The 23,518-nt window shown below is 30.8% G+C and overlaps 1 pseudogene; it reads left to right on the top strand.

Annotated features, from left to right (window-relative positions):
* The first annotated feature begins 1,731 nt into the window (after positions 1-1,731).
* Positions 1,732-5,692, top strand: LOC107610696 (uncharacterized; annotated as a pseudogene).
* The last annotated feature ends 17,826 nt before the right edge of the window (positions 5,693-23,518 follow it).

The following is a 23,518-nucleotide window of genomic DNA, read 5'->3' as shown; positions in this document are numbered from 1 at the left end:
CCCATGTGGTGAGAATAGTCTAAATACAGGTAAGCCAATGAAATGTTTTAACTTCATGGATTATCATTAATGGGTTATTTAAGATACTTGAACAATAGAGTCTCATAATGATAGAGCAAACAACAAAGGAGCGAAGAGACAAAAGAACCAAATCACAAGATAGAAAAGAAGGTAACTTTTCTCACTCTACTAAAGGTAATTCTCAAAGTTATGTTGGATCAGGATATTTTCATTTCAATTGGCTAGGTTAAAAAATTGTACATTTTACTACTAATTTGAGATAATGTTTGTAAAATAGTTGGAGAAATAGATTCCACATCACATATAGCATGCGATGGAGAACCAAGTCAAACCCATGTTAACAAAGGTATATTAGAGGAGCTATTTGTAGAATAATTAGTGTTATTAGGTCTGCATCTCCAATTCAACATTTGCAACTACATATAAATAATTAATTTTTGGGCCTCAACAGATTATTTGCACATGGGGTATGTAATTCACAAGTGTGAACACTGGCATACTCTTTTTTTGTATGATGAAAGATCAAAGAAGCATTATAATACAAGTGCACCAAAGTATACAACATGCTATAGAGGAGGACAAGTTCAAATACCACAACTACAACAAGCTCCTAAGGTCTTATACGATTTATTATATGGGAATGGTGTCAAGAGCAAACATTTTCGTGAAAACATAAGAGCATACAATAGTATGTTTCAATTCACGTCAATGGGGGCAAAGATTGATCGCAGAATTAATTGTTCACGGGGTCCTCCTACTTTCATTTTGTGTGGGGAAAATTATCATCTGATGGGTAGCCTAATACCACCAGAAGGCAGCAATGCTAAATTCGCACAGCTCTGTCTTTGATACCTAAAATGAGATACAAAATCGCATATCTATTGTGAGGTACATAACTAATCTTTAAGGAATACATAATTATCAACCATTTATAGATTAATTTGCTAATTTGGTTATTGATTTATTTAACTAATATTTTTATTTAAATTTACTCAATCCTACGCTAAATAAAAATCTCTCTCAATAGTTAATTTTACTTATATACACAAAAGAAAATTTATTTACTTATTTAGTTTTCTTATTATTTCACATATGCTGTAAAAACTATTTGGCCAATAAATTATTAGATAGATACAAATTAATTTTGGTATAAATATCAAACTATTTAAGTAAATATTTTTTATTTGAATTTATTGTATCCTACGCCAATAGAAATCTCTCTCAATATTTAATTTATTGCATCCTGGCTTTATTAGATACTGCTCATTAACAAAAAAAATTGCTTTCAGTGGAGAAGAAAAGAACAGTATACACAAAGACATTGTTAAAGACTTAAAGGATATGCTGGATGAGAACAATGTCTTGGTAAAGGCATTTCAAATGGTTAGGGAGTCAATGGCTGCTGATTCAACATGCAATGTAAAGCTTAGATTGTTGGGTAAAAGAGGGAGGGATGGTAGAAGATATAACTTACCTACAACCAATGAGGTAGCTGCACTAATCGTAGGAGATTTCGATATGGATAGGACTGACCGTGACATTGTTGTTGAGACAAAAGGAGGAAGATTACAACGCATCAATCAACTTAATCCAGCTTACTTGGGATTACAATATCCATTGTTGTTTCCATACGGTGAGGATGGCTATAAGGAGGATATAATGCTTAACAAGAGATTTACAAATGGTGGCAAAGGTAGAAAAGAAGTTACAATGAAAGAATTCTTTGCATTTCGGATACAAGAAAGATTGGCCGATGGATCACCATTGTTGTATTCAAGGAGATAATTCCAACAGTTTTTAGTCGACAGCTATTCGATGATTGAGTCTGCGAGACTCAATTTCATACGTCTTGAGCAAGAAAAATTAAGATGTGAATTGTACAAGGGTTTAAAAGAAGCAGTTCTCAATGGGGAAACCACCCCGTCATCTCGAGGGAAGCATATTATCTTACCATCATCATTTACGGGAGGTCCTAGGTATATGATACAAAATTATCAAGATGCAATGGCTATTTGTAAAGTTGTGGGATACCCAGACTTATTCATAACATTTACATGCAATCCAAAATGGCCAGAGCTTGAAGATTTTTTAAGGAACAGAGAATTAAATGCAGAGGACCGACCAGACATGGTTTGTAGAGCTTTTAAAGTGAAATTAGATCAACTAATCAAAGAAATCAAGACGAAAAAAATTTTTGGAAGAGTCATTGCAGGTAAATTATTCATTCATATGTGATTTAGGCATACCAAGAAATATTGTAGGCAGATTCGAATATTGTGCATGTAAAAGTTTAATTATTCAAATAATTTTTATTTAGAGAAATAATGGTTGCTGATTATATCTGAGAAAGCATTAGAACATATATAGGGAGGACCTTAGTATCATGCCATGTTTCAATTCACGTGCTCAGTGACTTAAATCACCATTGGATGCACCATGCACGAACATATTTATTATAGTATTAGAACACATATGTTAAGGTGTGGAAGATAGTAAAACTATTACTTTTGTTTGAAATTTGCTGAAAAGTCATTTTAGTAGGGATTGAATCTATATTTTATTATTTTAATAGGCATATTAAAAAAGAAACTTTACATAGCCTCTTAAGACATTACTCCAACACTATACTCAAAATAGGATTAATAAGGTCTAACCAAATGACTTTTATTTTAATCTTTTTTGCAGTGTTATATACTATTGAGTTTCAAAAATGTGGACTTCCTCACGTTCACATACTGGTATTCTTACATCGTGATGATAAATATCCTACTGGAGAGGACATTGATCGAATTATATCTGCAGAAATTTCAGATAAGGATAAAGACCCAGAATATTATGATGCTGTGAAAAAGCACATGATGCATGGCCCATGCGGTTCTGCTAGAAAAGACTCGCCTTGCATGGAAAATGGCAAATGTATCTGACATTTCCTAAAAAGATTTGTTGAGACAACCTCAATTGATGACGATGGTTATCCAATATATAGACGTAAAGATGACGGAAAGGTAATCACCAAAATAGGTGTTGACCTTGACAATAGATATGTGGTTCCACACAATAGGTTCTTACTATTGAGATATGGGGCACACATAAATGTTGAGTGGTGTAACCAATCAAGATCAATCAAGTATTTATTCAAATACGTGAACAAAGGAAATGATCGTGTCACAGCGACTTTCTACAAAACTGCAAACGGAAATGCCGAGGAGGATGAAGTTGATGAAGTTAGCATGTATTATGACTGTAGGTACATATCTCCATGTGAGGCAGCGTGGAGAATTTTTGGATATAATATTCATTACAGAGATCCATCTGTAATTAGGCTCGGATTTCATTTGCCCAATGAGCAACCAGTGATATTCAAAGACCATGAGAACCTTGATGAGGTTGCTAGACAAGCTTCTACGAAGGAGTCGATGTTTTTGGGATGGTTTGAGGCAAACAAAGAATACCAAGAAGCCCGTTCTCTAACTTATGCAGAGTTTCCTACAAAGTTTGTTTGGAAGGCACAAGAAAGGGTTTGGGCACCACGGAAATCACATCGGTTATTGGTAGGATTTTTTTTGTGCCACCGGGGTCTGGTGAAATTTATTATTAAGACTACTCTTAAACTTTGTGAGAGGTCCTATTTCCTACGAAGAGATCAGAACCGTGGATGATGTTTTGTACGAAACATTCAGGGATGCATGCTACGCACGTGGTCTATTGGATGATGACAAAGAATACATTGATGCAATCGAGGAAGCAAGCAGTTGGGGATCTGGAGATTATTTGCGAAAGTTATTTGCAACACTACTATTTTCAAATTCAATGGCAAGACCTGAACATGTATGGGAAAATACATGGACTTTGCTTTTCGATGACATATTACATCGCCAAAGAAGAATTCTTGACAACCCAGGTAACTACAAATATTAGTTTGATTATTCTATATACTAAGTTGATAAGCTATACATTTTTGCGATGCACTTGATAAATTTATCTTACTTGCACAGACCTTACTTTGTCCGACGAAGAGCTTAAGGATTTCACCCTTATAGACATTGAGAACAAGTTGAAAAGTCACAATAAGAGTCTTAAAGATTTTCAATCTATGTCGTATCCCGATTTGGATGCATATTCAACTGATTTGATGACAATAGGAGTGAATCGGCTAATATGTGATGAGCTTTGTTATGATAGACGTAGACTCTCATATGAACACAACATTCAACTATCACAGCTAACTGATGAGCAGAAAGGTGTATACAAACAAGTTATGGATGCTGTTAACAAAAAGGAAGGTGGAGTTTTCTTCTTATATGGATATGGTGGTACAGGAAAGACATTTTTTTGGAAGACTTTAGCATCTGGGTTAAGATCCAAAGGTCAAATAGTATTGACTGTAGCATCAAGCGGAATAGCATCTTTGCTACTACCTGGTGGAAGGACAACTCATGCACGTTTTGCAATCCCCCTAAATCTTGATGAGTTTTCAACATGCAACATAAAACAAGGAAGTCCATTAGCTGATTTGCTGATTAAGACGAAGCTAATAATATGGGATGAAGCTCCTATGGTGAACAGATATTGTATAGAAGCTCTTGATAGGACAATGCGAGATATTTTGAGGTTTAACAACTCAAGAAGCGAGGAACAACTATTTGGAGGGAAGACAATTGTGTTTGGAGGAGATTTTAGACAAATATTACCCGTGATACCCAAAGGGACTAGACAGGAGATTGTAAATGCAACAATTAATTCATCATACATTTGGAATAGATGTAAGTTGATGACACTTACCAAGAACATGCGCCTACAAGGGGCAAATGGCGATCAAAGTTGTAGAGAACTAAAGGAGTTTGCAGATTGGATTTTAAGCATTGGAGATGGGAGATGTGGAAGATCTATGGATGGAGCGGACAATGTTGAAATTCCAGATGACATCCTCATAAAGGAGTGGGATGATCCCATAGTTGCTATTTGTAGAGAAATTTACCCAGAAATGATGAGCGGAATGAACTGTGATATGCAAGTTGAAGATCGAGCTATTCTCGCACCCACATTGGAGTTGGTTGATGAAATCAATAGGTACATGATGAGTTTAAACCCAATTGAAGCACAAACATATTTCAGCAGTGACAAAGCATGCCCTACGGAGAACAATAATGACATATTAGCTTTTGTCCACACTCCTGAACTCCTAAACACAATTAGGTGCTCTGGGGTGCCAAACCACGACTTAACACTTAAGGTAGGTACTCCCGTCATGTTACTTCGAAACATCGATCACTCTATAGGTTTGTGCAATGGGACCCGGATGGTTCTCACAAAGCTTGGAAAACACATATTAGAAGCTAAAAGCATCTTAGGAAAAAACGCAAGTCAAAAGGTGTTCATTCCAAGGATGACTTTAAGCCCATCCGACCATAGGATACCGTTCAAATTCCAACGCACACAATTCCCTATCATGGTATCCTATGCAATGACTATTAATAAAAGTCAAGGTCAATCGTTATCGAAAGTTGGTTTGATATTAAAAAAGCCTGTTTTTACCCATGGACAATTGTATGTTGCCGTTTCAAGGGTTACAAATAAAAAAGGTCTAAAGATACTTCTATGTCATGATGATGATAGAGTTAGGGAGACTGACAACGTGGTTTACAAAGAGGTCTTCAGAAATCTTGAATAAGAAATCACAAGTGCTCTAATTTACCAATGCATACAATGGCAGGTACATTCTATGTAACTAATAGTTAATTTTGTTTAGAGTAAAGTATCATTTTTGCCCCCAACGTTTGGGGTAAGTTCTATTTATGTCCCTAACGTTTAAATCGTCCTATTTGTATCCTTAACGTTTATAAAAGTGATTCAATGTTATCCTACTATCAATTATACTAACAAATCAGATTATATTTTTCAATTATTCTCACTTGGATGTATTCATTCTCAATTAGGTCTCACTTGGATATGTTCGATTTTAATATTATACCCACTATTTGTGTTTAGATTCAATTATGTCCCTAGAAAAGTGAATTATGTAAATGTTGTAGGAATTTGTTTCAACATTTGATGAGCTATTTTTCGGAGTAGATCATCGATTCAATCCCAGACATTTGTATTCTAACTTCAAGAAGAGATTTTTAAAACTCAAACTAAAGCGCTCATGATGTGTAATTGACGGCAGGATATCATTGAATTACTTTTACAAACATTAGGGATACAAATAGAACGATTTAAATGTTAGGGATACAAATAGAACGATTTAAACGTTAGGGACACAAATAGGATTTACCCCAAACATTGGGGACAAAAACGATACTTTACTCTTTTGTTTATTATTTATATCGCTTACATTACAAGGAATTTTTAAATCCAAAATAAGTTGTATAGTACAAACTATCATGATGCCAATGTATAGAACATATTAGCCTATTGACTCAGGAACTTTTGTCACAGGTAGTCACCATGCCAAATTAAAAGTCTAAAAATATACCTGAAACAACACGCTGTGTGTCCAACCATGGAAATAATAATGCATTGTCCATCCCAGCATATTTATTTGATATATAAACCATTGATATTGCAGGCACACACTGCATCTGGAAAAATTAAAGTTAGGAAAACATATGAATGTCTGATTAATGAATAGTATTCAACAAATAAGCATACATTTGCAAATAGTTTGATTAACAGGATTCTGATGTGTACGGAAGTGGATGGTTATTGACCTAAACACCAACTTTTGTCGTGAGGTTTCAACTGTAGTCCTTGGCAAGAACTGGAGAATAAGAACAAGGAATTCACTACGGCTTATAGGTAAGTAGCATATTTTTGCCACAAGAAGAATAGGCTAGTCAGATCAGTCAAAACAAATCAACAAGTTAACTCAAAGGAGTTTTTTTTCAGTGTATCTTTTATCAACATATCTTAATTAAGGGGATGTAGACACATTATCATGTTAGATTTTGATTTATTTAATTATTCTACTAAACACAAGCCTAAATTTTAAGTATTGGTTATACAGAAATGCATCCAGATTACAGATCAATCTTCCAATTATAATTACAACATACAATTTACATAATAACATTAAATTAAAAATAAAAATTTAAAATACCAAATAAGAAGTGCAGAACACATCTTCCATATTATCATGTTAGATTTTGATTTATTTAATTATTCTACTAAACACAAGCCTAAATTTTAAGTATTGATTATACAGAAATGCATCCAGATTACAAATCAATCTTCCAGTTGTAATTACAACATACAATTTACATAATAACATTAAATTAAAAATAAAAATTTAAAATACCATATAAGTAGTGCAGAACACATCTTCCAGAAAAATTCTATTACGCTTCAAATTAGCTTTTTGGCCAAAAGATGTGGAGGAAAAAACTGATTTCTACTACACTCTCCTGGATCCATACTCTCTCCTGGATTCATACGAGTGCAAAAGATCGAATTTCATATCAAGTGTAACTTCAGAAGTCAACAATATATACACCATCAACTCAATCAGTTTGCAAACAATTGCTCTGCTGCCAGCGGCAATTGTTCTTATAAGTGCCAGATCTGTTTTTCAAAAAGAGGGTGTTTAATGGAATAGAGAGGAGGAGTGGGTGATAATAAATCCTCATTGATGTGGGTTGGTGGTAATAATTGCTAAATGCCAAAAAAATGGATGAAGAAGATGTCATGTGTCATGCATGTGTCTTGGGGAGTTGGGGAGGGAAAAAGTTTTGGCGGTGAGAAATTTATTAATTGATTGCAAGTATTCAAATTCAAAATATATCTTCAAAAGTGACATATTTACCCCAAATTTAAACCACGAGTATTCTGCTTGCAAAAATAAAATTAAACCCAACACTTTGGTAATGTAATGCTATTTACTGTTCTTTTCCTATGGATAAATAAAAACATGTTACACATACTATGACTGAATAAAGCATTGCGGTGATTTAGTTAATGGGATTATGGGAACATGCATCATCGGCGCTATTATTATTATTATTATTATTATTAGAAAAAATTCCATTTTTTTTAAGAAATGCTAAAATTTATTTATAAAATATATACTTTTCTTTTTTATAACTTTAAAAATACTTCATTTTTAATATATTTTAATTTTTTTTGTATTAACTAACACTAATTTTACCTATTTTTCAAGGATAAATAAATTAATGGAAAAGAGGAGGTTTTTTAATGGTAGTTAATAAAAAAAATTTAAATAGATTAAAGAGGAGGTTTTTTAAAAAATATATAAAAAGAAAATATATATTTTACAAATAGAAGATAGAAGAATATTATTTTTACATCTCTTAAAGAAGGAGAATGAAATTTATTATTATTATTATTATTATTATTATTATTATTATTATTATAGGAGGCCTCAATGTCATATCGAGTGAGTAGTGAAAAAAAAAATATCGACCGAGGGAATATATATCCTATACCAAAAAAAAAGAAACATTATCGTTCTACTTTTTCGTATTTAATTGGGACACATTACATTATACTCAAAGTCAATATATATCAAGTGATTTAGTTAATAGTAAATATGATTCCAAAACAATGCAAACTCATATGAATTATACAACAGTATATACAATTAAGTAATTAACAAAGCATCCCGCGCGAAGCGCGGGCAGCTCACTAGTATTAGTGAAATATTGTTACTTTTTCTGACATGACACAAAACTTATTGAAGCAATAGTTTTAGGACGCCGATATCTCTCATTAGCATTTATATCTTACATGTCAATTTTATTAGAGTTGTATCAGGGTTATTATATTTCTATATATGCATCCCTTTTAAAACCATTAATGGTAAAGTCTCTACTATAGTATTTTCCTCTGTAATCAAAAGATTAGCTTTGTTCTTGCACAACTATCCACATTTTATATTATGATATATATGATTTATTTGTTTTTAATCATCAATGTAAAGTTCTGTCTTTATAATACCATTCATACTTTTGCAGAGTTTCACGCTTGATGGACAACATATTAAAAAATCTGGTATATATCCCATTCATATATATGATATAAATATCACTTGAAAAAGTAATGTTTTGATCGTGTAGAATCCTTTTGTCTTATTAATTCAGATATATTTCAAATAAGAAATACACTTAACTTACTAATCAAATACTTGTTTAATCTAACCATGTTCTAAAGAATACAGACTATTGTATAATATGAAGTTAATAGATTTAAATAGGTTGTTGAATGATGGACAATTATAAAATTGTTAACATTACGTTTTTTAGATGGTGAAACCTATCTTGGAGAGGTATATCTAAGTATATACTGAATATCTTTGCAAAACCTATCTTTTTGTTAGATGCTGAATTTCAGTCACTCAGCATAACTATTCTATTTGAAATTTTATTTACGAATGGTAAGATATACTTAGATAGTCACTTAAAATATAACATTTGGTCTGGTGGAACTGTCTTAATTAATTTTTTATTTTTGCTAATATTTCATATTTGTATATCTTATCTATATCATAATATGGACTTAGTTCTATTTCTTTTATATATATAAAATTTTCTACATATATATCGGTTATATATAACTTTTTAAAGGGATTTAAAATGACAATGGTCATTATAACCAATTTATAGTTGTACTACACTAACTTTTATTTTTGTATCCTTATCATCTTATTAAGTTTCAGCTACTAGGCTCCCATAATGCGATCCTTCCTATTTCTTAGAAGTATTCTGCCCAACTTTATTATTAGCCTTTTTATTTATCACTTGTCAATTGTTTTTATAAGTGTCAGATCTGTTTTTCAAAAAGAGGGTGTTTAATGGAATATAGAGGAGTGGGTGATAATAAATCCTTATTGATGTGGGTTGGTGGTAATAATTGCTAAATGCCAAAAAAATGGATGAAGAAGATGTCATGTGTCATGCATGTGTCTTGGGGAGTTGGAGAGGGAAAAAGTTTTGGCGGTGAGAAATTTATTAATTGATTGCAAGTATTCAAATTCAAAATTTATCTTCAAAAGTGACATATTTACCCCAAATTTAAACCACGAGTATTCTGCTTGCAAAAATAAAATTAAACCCAACACTTTGGTAATGTAATGCTATTTACCGTTCTTTTCCTATGGATAAATAAAAACATGTTCCACATACTATGACTGAATAAAGCATTGCGGTGATTTAGTTAATGGGATTATGGGAACATGCATCATCGGCGCTATTATTATTATTATTATTAGAAAAAATTCCATTTTTTTTAAGAAATGCTAAAATTTATTTATAAAATATATACTTTTCTTTTTTATAACTTTAAAAATACTTCATTTTTAATATATTTTAATTTTTTTTGTATTAACTAACACTAATTTTACCTATTTTTCAAGGATAAATAAATTAATGAAAAAGAGGAGGTTTTTTAATGGTAGTTAATAAAAAAATTTTAAATAGATTAAAGAGGAGGTTTTTTAAAAAATATATAAAAAGAAAATATATATTTTACAAATAGAAGATAGAAGAATATTATTTTTACATCTCTTAAAGAAGGAGAATGAAATTTATTATTATTATTATTATTATTATTATTATTATTATTATTATTATTATTATTATTATAGGAGGCCTCAATGTCATATCGAGTGAGTAGTGAAAAAAAAAATATCAACCGAGGGAATATATATCCTATACAAAAAAAAAAGAAATATTATCGTTCTACTTTTTCGTATTTAATTGGGACACATTACATTATACTCAAAGTCAATATATATCAAATGATTTAGTTAATAGTAAATATGATTCCAAAACAATGCAAACTCATATGAATTATACAACAGTATATACAATTAAGTAATTAACAAAGCATCCCGCGCGAAGCGCGGGCAGCTCACTAGTATTAGTGAAATATTGTTACTTTTTCTGACATGACACAAAACTTATTGAAGCAATAGTTTTAGGACACCGATATCTCTCATTAGCATTTATATCTTACATGTCAATTTTATTAGAGTTGTATCAGGGTTATTATATTTCTATATATGCATCCCTTTTAAAACCATTAATGGTAAAGTCTCTACTATAGTATTTTCCTCTGTAATCAAAAGATTAGCTTTGTTCTTGCACAACTATCCACATTTTATATTATGATATATATGATTTATTTGTTTTTAATCATCAATGTAAAGTTCTGTCTTTATAATACCATTCATACTTTTGCAGAGTTTCACGCTTGATGGACAACATATTAAAAAATCTGGTATATATCCCATTCATATATATGATATAAATATCACTTGAAAAAGTAATGTTTTGATCGTGTAGAATCCTTTTGTCTTATTAATTCTGATATATTTCAAATAAGAAATACACTTAACTTACTAATCAAATACTTGTTTAATCTAACCATGTTCTAAAGAATACAGACTATTGTATAATATGAAGTTAATAGATTTAAATAGGTTGTTGAATGATGGACAATTATAAAATTGTTAACATTACGTTTTTTAGATGGTGAAACCTATCTTGGAGAGGTATATCTAAGTATATACTGAATATCTTTGCAAAACCTATCTTTTTGTTAGATGCTGAATTTCAGTCACTCAGCATAACTATTCTATTTGAAGTTTTATTTACGAATGGTAAGATATACGTAGATAGTCACTTAAAATATAACATTTGGTCTGGTGGAACTGTCTTAATTAATTTTTTATTTTTGCTAATATTTTATATTTGTATATCTTATCTATATCATAATATGGACTTAGTTCTATTTCTTTTAGATATATAAAATTTTCTACATATATATCGGTTATATATAACTTTTTAAAGGGATTTAAAATGACAATGGTCATTATAACCAATTTATAGTTGTACTACACTAACTTTTATTTTTGTATCCTTATCATCTTATTAAGTTTCAGCTACTAGGCTCCCATAATGCGATCCTTCCTATTTCTTAGAAGTATTCTGCCCAACTTTATTATTAGCCTTTTTATTTATCACTTGTCAATTGTTTTTATAAGTGTCAGATCTGTTTTTCAAAAAGAGGGTGTTTAATGGAATAGAGAGGAGTGGGTGATAATAAATCCTTATTGATGTGGGTTGGTGGTAATAATTGCTAAATGCCAAAAAAATGGATGAAGAAGATGTCATGTGTCATGCATGTGTCTTGGGGAGTTGGAGAGGGAAAAAGTTTTGGCGGTGAGAAATTTATTAATTGATTGCAAGTATTCAAATTCAAAATTTATCTTCAAAAGTGACATATTTACCCCAAATTTAAACCACGAGTATTCTGCTTGCAAAAATAAAATTAAACCCAACACTTTGGTAATGTAATGCTATTTACTGTTCTTTTCCTATGGATAAATAAAAACATGTTCCACATACTATGACTGAATAAAGCATTGCGGTGATTTAGTTAATGGGATTATGGGAACATGCATCATCGGCGCTATTATTATTATTATTAGAAAAAATTCCATTTTTTTTAAGAAATGCTAAAATTTATTTATAAAATATATACTTTTTTTTATAACTTTAAAAATACTTCATTTTTAATATATTTTAATTTTTTTTTGTATTAACTAACACTAATTTTACCTATTTTTCAAGGATAAATAAATTAATGAAAAAGATGAGGTTTTTTAATGGTAGTTAATAAAAAAATTTTAAATAGATTAAAGAGGAGGTTTTTTAAAAAATATATAAAAAGAAAATATATATTTTACAAATAGAAGATAGAAGAATATTATTTTTACATCTCTTAAAGAAGGAGAATGAAATTTATTATTATTATTATTATTATTATTATTATTATTATTATTATTATTATTATAGGAGGCCTCAATGTCATATCGAGTGAGTAGTGAAAAAAAAATATCGACCGAGGGAATATATATCCTATACCAAAAAAAAAGAAACATTATCGTTCTACTTTTTCGTATTTAATTGGGACACATTACATTATATTCAAAGTCAATATATATCAAGTGATTTAGTTAATAGTAAATATGATTCCAAAACAATTCAAACTCATATGAATTATACAACAGTATATACAATTAAGTAATTAACAAAGCATCCCGCGCGAAGCGCGGGCAGCTCACTAGTATTAGTGAAATATTGTTACTTTTTCTGACATGACACAAAACTTATTGAAGCAATAGTTTTAGGACACCGATATCTCTCATTAGCATTTATATCTTCCATGTCAATTTTATTAGAGTTGTATCAGGGTTATTATATTTCTATATATGCATCCCTTTTAAAACCATTAATGGTAAAGTCTCTACTATAGTATTTTCCTCTGTAATCAAAAGATTAGCTTTGTTCTTGCACAACTATCCACATTTTATATTATGATATATATGATTTATTTGTTTTTAATCATCAATGTAAAGTTCTGTCTTTATAATACCATTCATATTTTTGCAGAGTTTCACGCTTGATGGACAACATATTAAAAAATCTGGTATATATCCCATTCATATATATGATATAAATATCACTTGAAAAAGTAATGTTTTGATCGTGTAGAATCCTTTTGTCTTATTAATTCTGATATATTTCAAATAAGAAATACACTTAACTTACTAATCAAATACTTGTTTAATCTAACCATGTTCTAAAGAATACAGACTATTGTATAATATGAAGTTAATAGATTTAAATAGGTTGTTGAATGATGGACAATTATAAAATTGTTAACATTACGTTTTTTAGATGGTGAAACCTATCTTGGAGAGGTATATCTAAGTATATACTGAATATCTTTGCAAAACCTATCTTTTTGTTAGATGCTGAATTTCAGTCACTTAGCATAACTATTCTATTTGAAGTTTTATTTACGAATGGTAAGATATACTTAGATAGTCACTTAAAATATAACATTTGGTCTGGTGGAACTGTCTTAATTAATTTTTTATTTTTGCTAATATTTCATATTTGTATATCTTATCTATATCATAATATGGACTTAGTTCTATTTCTTTTAGATATATAAAATTTTCTACATATATATCGGTTATATATAACTTTTTAAAGGGATTTAAAATGACAATGGTCATTATAACCAATTTATAGTTGTACTACACTAACTTTTATTTTTGTATCCTTATCATCTTATTAAGTTTCAGCTACTAGGCTCCCATAATGCGATCCTTCCTATTTCTTAGAAGTATTCTGCCCAACTTTATTATTAGCTTTTTTATTTATCACTTGTATCTAAAATTTATTCAATCTTTATTCAACTTAATCCTTAGAGTTTATTAACATATTTAATTGGACACAAATTCATACTTATGACCATCAAAATAATTTCAATAATTTTAATGAAAAACACTAACTTTTTCTTTTTGCTCGTCACACAGTTACCATTATAAGCTAATATCCTATAGGCCTATACAATAACCCCAAATCTATATCTATAATTATGTAAACTCTTGAATAGTTCTGTAAGTAATGCCTGTTCTCAAACTATTATGATATAACAAATTCGACAGAATCTTCTTGACTCATCTTGTCTTCGGTTGCAATATCTTTCCTATCATAGTTCAACTTTGAATTAAACAAAACTTATAGAGTAACCATAATATAATAGTACCTAAGTTTACCTTTTGATGGCAAAAAAGTCTTTTAATATTTTTTAAGTATTTTTTAATTATTTTGATAGTATGAAGAATTATCCAATAACTATAAAATGAAAGTAGTTAAGTATATCTTTAGTTAATTATAGATATTTTCAATAATTTTTTCACAGTTTTTTAAATTTTTAAGCATTTGCTTGTACACTCACAAATATATTGGCATCATATAATGGCAATGTTTCATATTCAAACTTCTAATTTTATATATCACCTAATTTTCAAAAACATATTTATTTGGTTTGGTTTTAGACTTTTCCGTTTCTTATCTATTAAGTTTTTAAATTAGTTTTAAAAAATATTGACTTTAATATAGTCTTTTATTGCTGGTCATCAAACAATCTACATACTTCTATTGGGACACACATTATACGTCTTTATGTGATTATACAGTTTCTATTATAGATCATCGAAGAAAGTTTATGTACAATAACCCAAAATGTGCACCTTCACTCATATATACTTTGTTAAAAATTAGTCAATTTTTCTCTTATAATAATATAACATGTTTCTACAATGGCATTGTCAAGTTCAATCTTTTTCATTTCAGAGTTGTCCAATTTTTAATATAAGCTTTTTTTATCCTTCTATTGACTTTAGGGTTTATGTCTCCTATAATTTAAATTAAAAAGAAGTTTCAGAATCATATTTAGAGGATCAACTTACTAGTAATGTTTTGACCAAATCTATTTGAATCGTTTTTTAGTCTCTCAACATGTGCGGTGTTTCTTCCTAATGTCCAGACCTTAATTTTTTCTTTATTTTTTAATTTGCCAATAATGGCAAAAGTACCCCTCTGATCTAGTCCAGTCTATGTTATCACATTTGACTCTATATTAATAACTAAACGTGACCATGATCTTTTTTAAAAAGGCAAACAATCCATCATTTTGCACATTAGACACAACAAAATTACTTTTTTAACTGGTCATTTGACAGTTTCTATTGCACGCTAATTAAGTATTTTCATATAAAATAATCCAAAATATACACCTTTAATCATCTATACTTGCTATTTTTATTTTACAAGTAATCTCTGTTCCAATACTATTATAGTATAACAAATTCTATAGCCTTCTTAAGACTCATCCTTACTTCAGCCTTTATCTTTCTTAAGTTGAATACTTCTTACTTATAATAAATAAAAAAATTTGCCTTGTATCCATAATGACATTGTCAACTTCAACATTTTTGAACTAAAAAATGTCCAAATTTTAAAATAAGCTTTCTCTCTTACCTTCTCTTGCACTCAGCAATTATCTCTCCTATGATTCAAAATATTATATAATTCAAATGCATCTATAGAGATTCGATCATGATCCATATTTTTTCAATAACTAAATTATTTCTTGCCTCTCCTGCATCTTGTCTTGCATATTCTTATTTGCTTTTTATCACTTTTGCTTATCTGCACAGACATTTATGTGAGAGTAGACTCTCTTTTTTTTTTTACAAAAAAAACTCCATATTTAGACCCTAATTCTTCACTTGTTTTTCAATTTGCCGATAATGACAAAAGTATCCATTTGATCTAGCTCAATCTATGTTATCACATTTGGCTCTATATTAATAACCAAACGTGATAATGATATTTTTTAAAGATAGACAATCCATCTTTTCACATTAGACAACACAATAAATTTTTTAATTGGTCATTTGATAGTTTTTACTGCAATCTAGTTAAATATTTTCATATAAAACAACCCCAAATGTATACATTTAATCATCTATAATATCTATTCGTATTTTGGAAGTAATTCTTGCTTCAATAATATTATTGTATAACCAATTTTATAGCCTTCTTAGGACTCATCTTTGCTTTAGGCTTTATTTTTCTCAGATTGAATACTTCTTGCTTATACTAAATAAGAAAATTTGTCTTATATACATAATGACATTGTCAACTTCAACCTTTTCAAACTTTGAAATTTTAAGATTTTAAAATAAGCTTTCTCTGTTGCATTTAGCGATTATATATCCTATAATTTAAATTATTATACAATTCCAATGCATCTTTAAGGGCTCGATAATGATCTAAATTTTTTCAATAACTCTCTTAAATATATATTTCTTTCCTCTTCTGCACTATGTGTTGCAGACTCTTATTTGCTTTTTTTTTTTATCACTTTTGATTATCGGCACAGACATCTATTAAAAAGAAACTTTTTTTTTATTGTTAGCAAATGAAATCCATATTTAGATCTATAATCATATTTATTCTGTTTTCAACATTTGCAAGTAATGTCCACTTCCACACTATTATGATACACTGAATTCTCTAGTCTCTTCACGACTCATTTTGGCTATTGGAATTTTTCCTCTAACGTGACATTCCTTCATCACCAAATACAGTCACTCTTGTATCCTAGATGTCAAATTTTCTATTACATATCTCTCTCTTATATACTCTATTGCTTTGAGGTCTCATAAAATTTTTTCAGGACAATATTTGATTTTTTTTAACTTTCTAACATATCCAATATAATTTGTCAATGCATATCATCAGAATAGTTAGGACTGGCTCAAAAAAAGTTAGAGCTCCATAATGACTCAAGACGTACTTTCTTCCACTCATATTTAAACTTTTTTTATATAAATGCACATTGATTTTAATCCTTAGTTGATCCCATACAACTGTATATCACATTGAATCCATACCATAGAAAGAAGTGTATAAAATATATTTTAATATAATACAAATTGAATTCATTCCTTTCAAAATTATTTTACCTTTTCTATGTTCGTGAATAATACCAATTCACTACCAAATTTTGTCAAATTCAAATTCAGACCCGTGTATATACAATATGGTATATATATGCTATTTGATTCTATATCTTGAGATTATTATTAATATCCATCTAATATTGATATTATTATTAATATCTTTCTAATATTATTAATATATATGCTAGTTAATTCCTACTCTTTTTTGGTAAGTCAAAATATCACAATCATATAACTAGCTATTCATGTAATAATCAATAGCGATGATATTCCAAGGCAACACGTTTAATACCAAAATACTAATCCAAAACATAGACAATATGCAAAGCTTTCTAGCCTTAGTAACTAACTAATGAAATCCAAATACATACCATAAGTTCAAAGCTCTCTACCAATCAAATTAGTCATTCAAAATAACCAAAGTACAAAATATTTCCAGCAAATACTGTCAAACAATCAATATTCTCCATCCCCCGTCTGAACCTTTTGTCGCTTCCATCCTTTCCTGCTGAATTTGTTAGTTGATAACTGACCATCTTCATCAGTCTCATTCACAAATTGGGAGACACACTTCAAGCTGTTGGGAAGTTCTTTTTGCTGGTGTTTTACACTTGAGGCTTGAAATAGATTCCTCTATAACATCCTAGATAAAGATAGATATAACAGACCATAAACATCAACACATACATGCATAATTTTTATGTAAACATATCATGAAGGCATAAGCTATTTTTGAAAAGCGACGAATACTCCACCACATACCAGATTATACTCAGGATCACAATCATTCTCGAGATTAACAACATCCCCTGAAACATGCACCAAGTTGCTACACCCACCTTCCTACCCAAAATCCACCATATTTCTTAGTTATAGATTATAAGCATAATCTCAAATGGAAAGCAATATAAAATAGTTTAGCAAATAAACAATAATTGGACATACAGTGTTGTTAGTGAATGGTTCAGTTGATAGCACACTTTGCGTGTTCTTTTCAATAATCTCTTCATCATCACATATTTTCATCACAGTATAAATATGGACAAACTGTTTTATATTCGCAAACTTTACATTTAGCTTAAGTAGCAGTTTTTTGTCTATTATGTTATTAAGAGTGGATGGATACTCATTATCACCGTCGGACTGCACAAATATACATTACTCAGCCAAACTTTTTATATACTATTTTGACTAACTATTTCGAATTAAGCAAGATGTACCTCTTGCTCCCTAATCTACTCTGCTTGCATACTGCACAACTGCACCATTTCTCTATCCCAAAGTAGTAAACTAATGCTTCCAGTACCATTATACACCATCACTTCAATCTTGAACCTGTTATTCATCCTCAGCAATAAGGAAACAAATAATATATAATTTAAGTTAGCCATTATTTGCTTGAATCTGATTATATATTCATAATTAATTAACACTTTTAGGATGAGAATGGTTTGTAGGAACATAGCCATAAATGTCACCTGAGTGCATCACTTCCATGGATGTGGCCACACTTGCCACACTCCTCATATTTATCTCCAATGGGAGTATCCACTTTCTTCAGACAGTTTCTACATGACTTGTAATACCAATCTTTCTTACCAACGTTAATAGCAACAATGGTTCCAGCAATTCAAGCGGGTCCTTCCTACAAAATATTAGTTTATGAAAAAAAAACTATCTTCCTAAATCTTGAAAATAGCATCACATAGTGAAAGTATTTACCTTTTCACAGTTAAGCACTTGTTCAATAGTTTTCATTGCTATATCACCTTGTGTTAGTTCATCAACAGCAGACCATCCGCTTTGTGATGAGTTCTGGCTAATCCTGACTGAAGAAGTTGCTGGTGCATCACTAAATAACCTAGAACAGATTTAAAAAATTAGTTTCCTTGATTTAATTATTTTATTATAAGAAATTGAATATTCCAGTAACTAATTATTATATGAATATGCATATATTTTTTTATATTGATGGAACCTTTTTAATTCACTTTATCTATCTATCAATCGGTCCACATATGTATGTATAAACCCTTTTGGTACAACTCATGCTTATGAACTTGCATATAGTTTCTTTTTTTTTTATGAGCCTCAAGCACCACAACAAAATGGCAAGCATTAAAAATACATAACAGAATTATGGCTCTACGAACCTGCTCCTAAAAGTCTCAATCTCTTTTAGCTGTGAGTTAATGTGAATCTTTGACACCTCAAAGTGGCTTTGTAGAGAAGTTTATCCTGTATTTTGACATTATGATATATTGGTAAAAAACATACTTGAACAAATATTTTCATAACACAGATTAATGTAAAACAATCATGCAGGATATACCATTCCTGTAACACCCTAACTTTTAGTACCTCATGATCGCACTAAAAGCTCAGGCGTTACTTACTTCTAAACCTTTTTATTCAATACTATCTTTATTTAATATTGAGCCTTCGTGAATACGAACTGATACTTTAATTAAGAAATCAAAAAGAGACTTTGTTTTAAATCATTTAACCATAAAAGTATATATTCACATAGCTTTATATACATAGACTTATTTATATTTATATTTTCAAAATTGTAGATCGTTACAATTCCACCGTATAGCCTTGATGAATTGTAGCAGAACAATCACAGGTTCCCCTGTTCCAGCCTCAAGATGTGGGAGTATTTGATTAACCATCTTTCCGAACAAAATGCAGTCAATCTTGTTGTGCCTATAAAAAAAATTACCAAATCAGGTGAGAGATGCATCCCAAGTGTTTTGCAAATGAAAAAAAAAATCACCAAAAAAATTGTAATAAGAATATAGCAAAGTTAATGTATGTAATATATACTCTAAGTCTTCCAAAACAACTATCAAATGTTTAGTCTCTTTTCCCTTAGTGATAAGCAAGTCCCTGGAGTCCTCTTTACTAACCACCTCCGCAATCACATCTTCAAAAAAAAAAAAGGAAAGGAACATTAAAATGTACCCTGAACATTCCAACTGTATAAATAGAAAGATTATTTATATCGATTAGGAGTGGAACATACCAAATAAATCGCTCTGTTGATTCTTATCAGTGTTGAGAATCTCAACTATGGTTCTGAATCTAAAGGCTTCTAGCGAAAAGCTTAGTTCTTGAATATGATTTACTGTTGTCCTATGTGAAAATGTCAGTATCCACTAATTTGGGATTGTTTGTGCTATTCTGTGTTCTTTACAACAATAAAATTGTTCATGGCATACATTTGGAACTGAACAATCAAACCACTCCACTTTTGGACCAGTGCCTTAGGTATTGAAGTAATCATCCTATTCCCCTAGCATTTTACAAAAATACAAAAAACGGTATGAATAAGACACTCTAGGTAAATAATTTTTATTTTTTTAAATGCTCTACATATGTAAAATACTTACCTTACTATCTTGCAAGATCATCTCAATACTTTGCACTTCTTTCTCGTTAAACTTGCTTGGAAGTTTTCATATCCTAATGACATAAATTTTGAAGCTCCACCAAAACTTCTTTGTATTAATATCACCTAGATAGTCATAAAATTCCGTCATCTTAATGAGATTTTTGTTTTTAGATCACCAAATGATATACTCTCTCTTACTCCGACAAAGGATCTAATTTTTTTGTAAACAAATCAAAGTGAATGTATGCGTGTATATATATAAGCACATTTGAAAGTCACCAAAAAAATATAAGCACATTTGAAAGAAAACGTTGTTGACAACTAGAAATTTTTTATCCATCAAATTTTGTGTTAGTTGTCCTCATTTGAGTGCATTTGAGATAAAAAAAAAAAAATATTTTGTACATGTGTCAACCATTGAAATATGGCACTTGTCGATTATTGGGACTTCTCCTTTTATATATAAAGGAGATTTTTTTGTCTACTTATATAATTTTAATAGATAGATGTAATACTAATAAATACAAAAATGGTTAAAATAAAAAATATTTTAATCTTTTAACTGCGTGCTCTTCTATCAGAAAAAATTAGACATTTTTTGAAAATGGATTTTTTTATTTAATAAAAAAACCTATTTCTACTAAGAAAAATTTTAATTAAATGTAAAAAGTTGTCAATCAGAATTTTTCAATAATACTTTTTTGATAATTTTAATTAAAATTTACTATTTAATATCATAAAATTTTGACTACTTTCTTAAAAAGCAAAAATAAAAAAAATAAATACCACATCTGTCCCAAAAATCTAAATTAAGTATTTTAGTTCTAATAAATTTTTATTATTTTAAAAGTATTATTAATTAATCTCTTTACAAGAAAGATAAATTTATTTTATAATAAGATTTTTTAAGATTTAATTATTAAAAAATTATTTATTTAATACAAATATTAAGAGTTATGAAAAATTACTCTGTATAGAAAGTTTAGAAACCGCACTACCATAACCAAGATTTTGAAAACCAGTTCGAATCGGTTGGTCAAACCGATCGAACCGCAAACCGATGGAAAAAACGACTCGGACAAATGCTAAAACCGACAGTTTCAAAAATCGGTATTAGACCATCGAATCGGTCGGTCGAACCGAACCGAATCCGGCTGATTTTCTGAATTTTTGCCAAAACGGCGCCACTTGGATTGAGGAACCCTAACCATTACGGCATTACCCAACCCTCACTCCAAAACGGCAAAATGCGCAGCACTCCCCCATCACCCTTGACCTTGAGTTGCTCCTTCCTCTCATCGTCATCAAGCTCCTCCCTCACTCCCTGACTTCCGTCCAACCACCGGCTTGCTACTGCTGCCATCGCAACTTCGAGCTTTGAAGTCACCGTCGCAACTTTCTTTCCCTCCATCGTGCAACCATCATTTGAGCTTCAAAACCACTGTCACCGGTCTCGCCTCCTACCTCCATCCCGCAGCTACTGTTCTGCTAGCGCCAACTCTGTTCTACCGGTCAGCCCTTCGGATTATATACTCTTTCTGTGTGAGAACTTATTTAAAATTTTATACACAAATCTCATCTATGAAACATTCTCCCCCATCTTGATTCTGTTAACATACTCACCCTAAGTTTTATGCATGAATGCAAATTATAGCGACATAACATGTATAACTTTCCTTATAATCAGGTGAGTGCGACAGGAAGGAAGTCACATCCAGTACGTCCTGGCATGTTTCTTGAGACCGTCTCCAGGTTAATGTCAAAGTTATGCTTGTTACATTTTATTCCTTTGTACGAAGTAAATTGGACTAAGATGATATCTTTTATGCACTCTTTTATTGTTGTTGTTGTCTACAGTGAATTTGAAGTGTCGCGGGTTTTACCCATGGTCTTGAAAATCGGAGCGGACCGGCCGGTCGAACTAGTTCAACCTGGAACCGGCAATAAAATGATCCGGTCCAATACTTATAACCGTTGGAAAGAAAACCGCTTGAAAACCACTGAACTGGCCGGTTCGAATAAAACGACGCAAATAAAAAAAAAGAAAAAAAAAAACAAAAGCAGAACCATTCGTGAACCAACCCTCCCCCCTTTCTTCCCCAATCATTCGTGCACTCCCTGGAGACCTCTGAAGCCAAGGAAAACCCTAGCCCTTCATCGCCGCCACCGTCCCCAGGTCCTCAGCGCCGCCGTTGCTTCCTCTTCCCCATGTCGTTTTCATCTTCGCTGGCATGTCGTTTTCATCTTCCTCTTCCCCAGGTAGCTCGGCACGTCGTTTTTATCTTCGCTAGCTTCTCGGCACGGAACCCAGGTTAGTGGCCTTGCTTTCAATTCTTCGCCTCCGCTTCTTCCTTTTAATTTCTGAATGTTCGGTCTTCTTCTTCGTTTGAAGTTCTGAAATTGTTATTCAATTTTTGTTCCATTTTTTTTTGTAATGTGTTGTAAATTTTAATTGTCTGCTACTGATGGCTGTAAATTTTTTTTTTCAAATTTACTGATGGCTCGATGGCTCTATTAGTCTGTTGCTTTCAATTCTTTGCTCTGTTACTGATGGCTCGATGGCTCTGTTAGTTGCAATGTTTTAAAAACCAGACCAGACCGGCCAGTCGAACCAGTTCAACCGGGAACCGACAAAGAAAACGATTCGGTCGAATATGTAAAACCGCTCGAGAACCGCTAAACCGGCCGGTAACCGGTCAGTCAGACCGGACCGGAAGCCAGCCGGTTTACAAAAACGACGTCGTTTCCTTTGTTGA

Source organism: Arachis ipaensis, chromosome B8 (genome assembly GCF_059453495.1).
Source record: "Arachis ipaensis isolate K30076 ecotype BB chromosome B8, ASM5945349v1, whole genome shotgun sequence".
Taxonomy (NCBI): Eukaryota; Viridiplantae; Streptophyta; class Magnoliopsida; order Fabales; family Fabaceae; genus Arachis; species Arachis ipaensis.
Note: the sequence above shows the minus strand (reverse complement) of the source record. Positions and strands in the feature narration are given on the sequence as shown.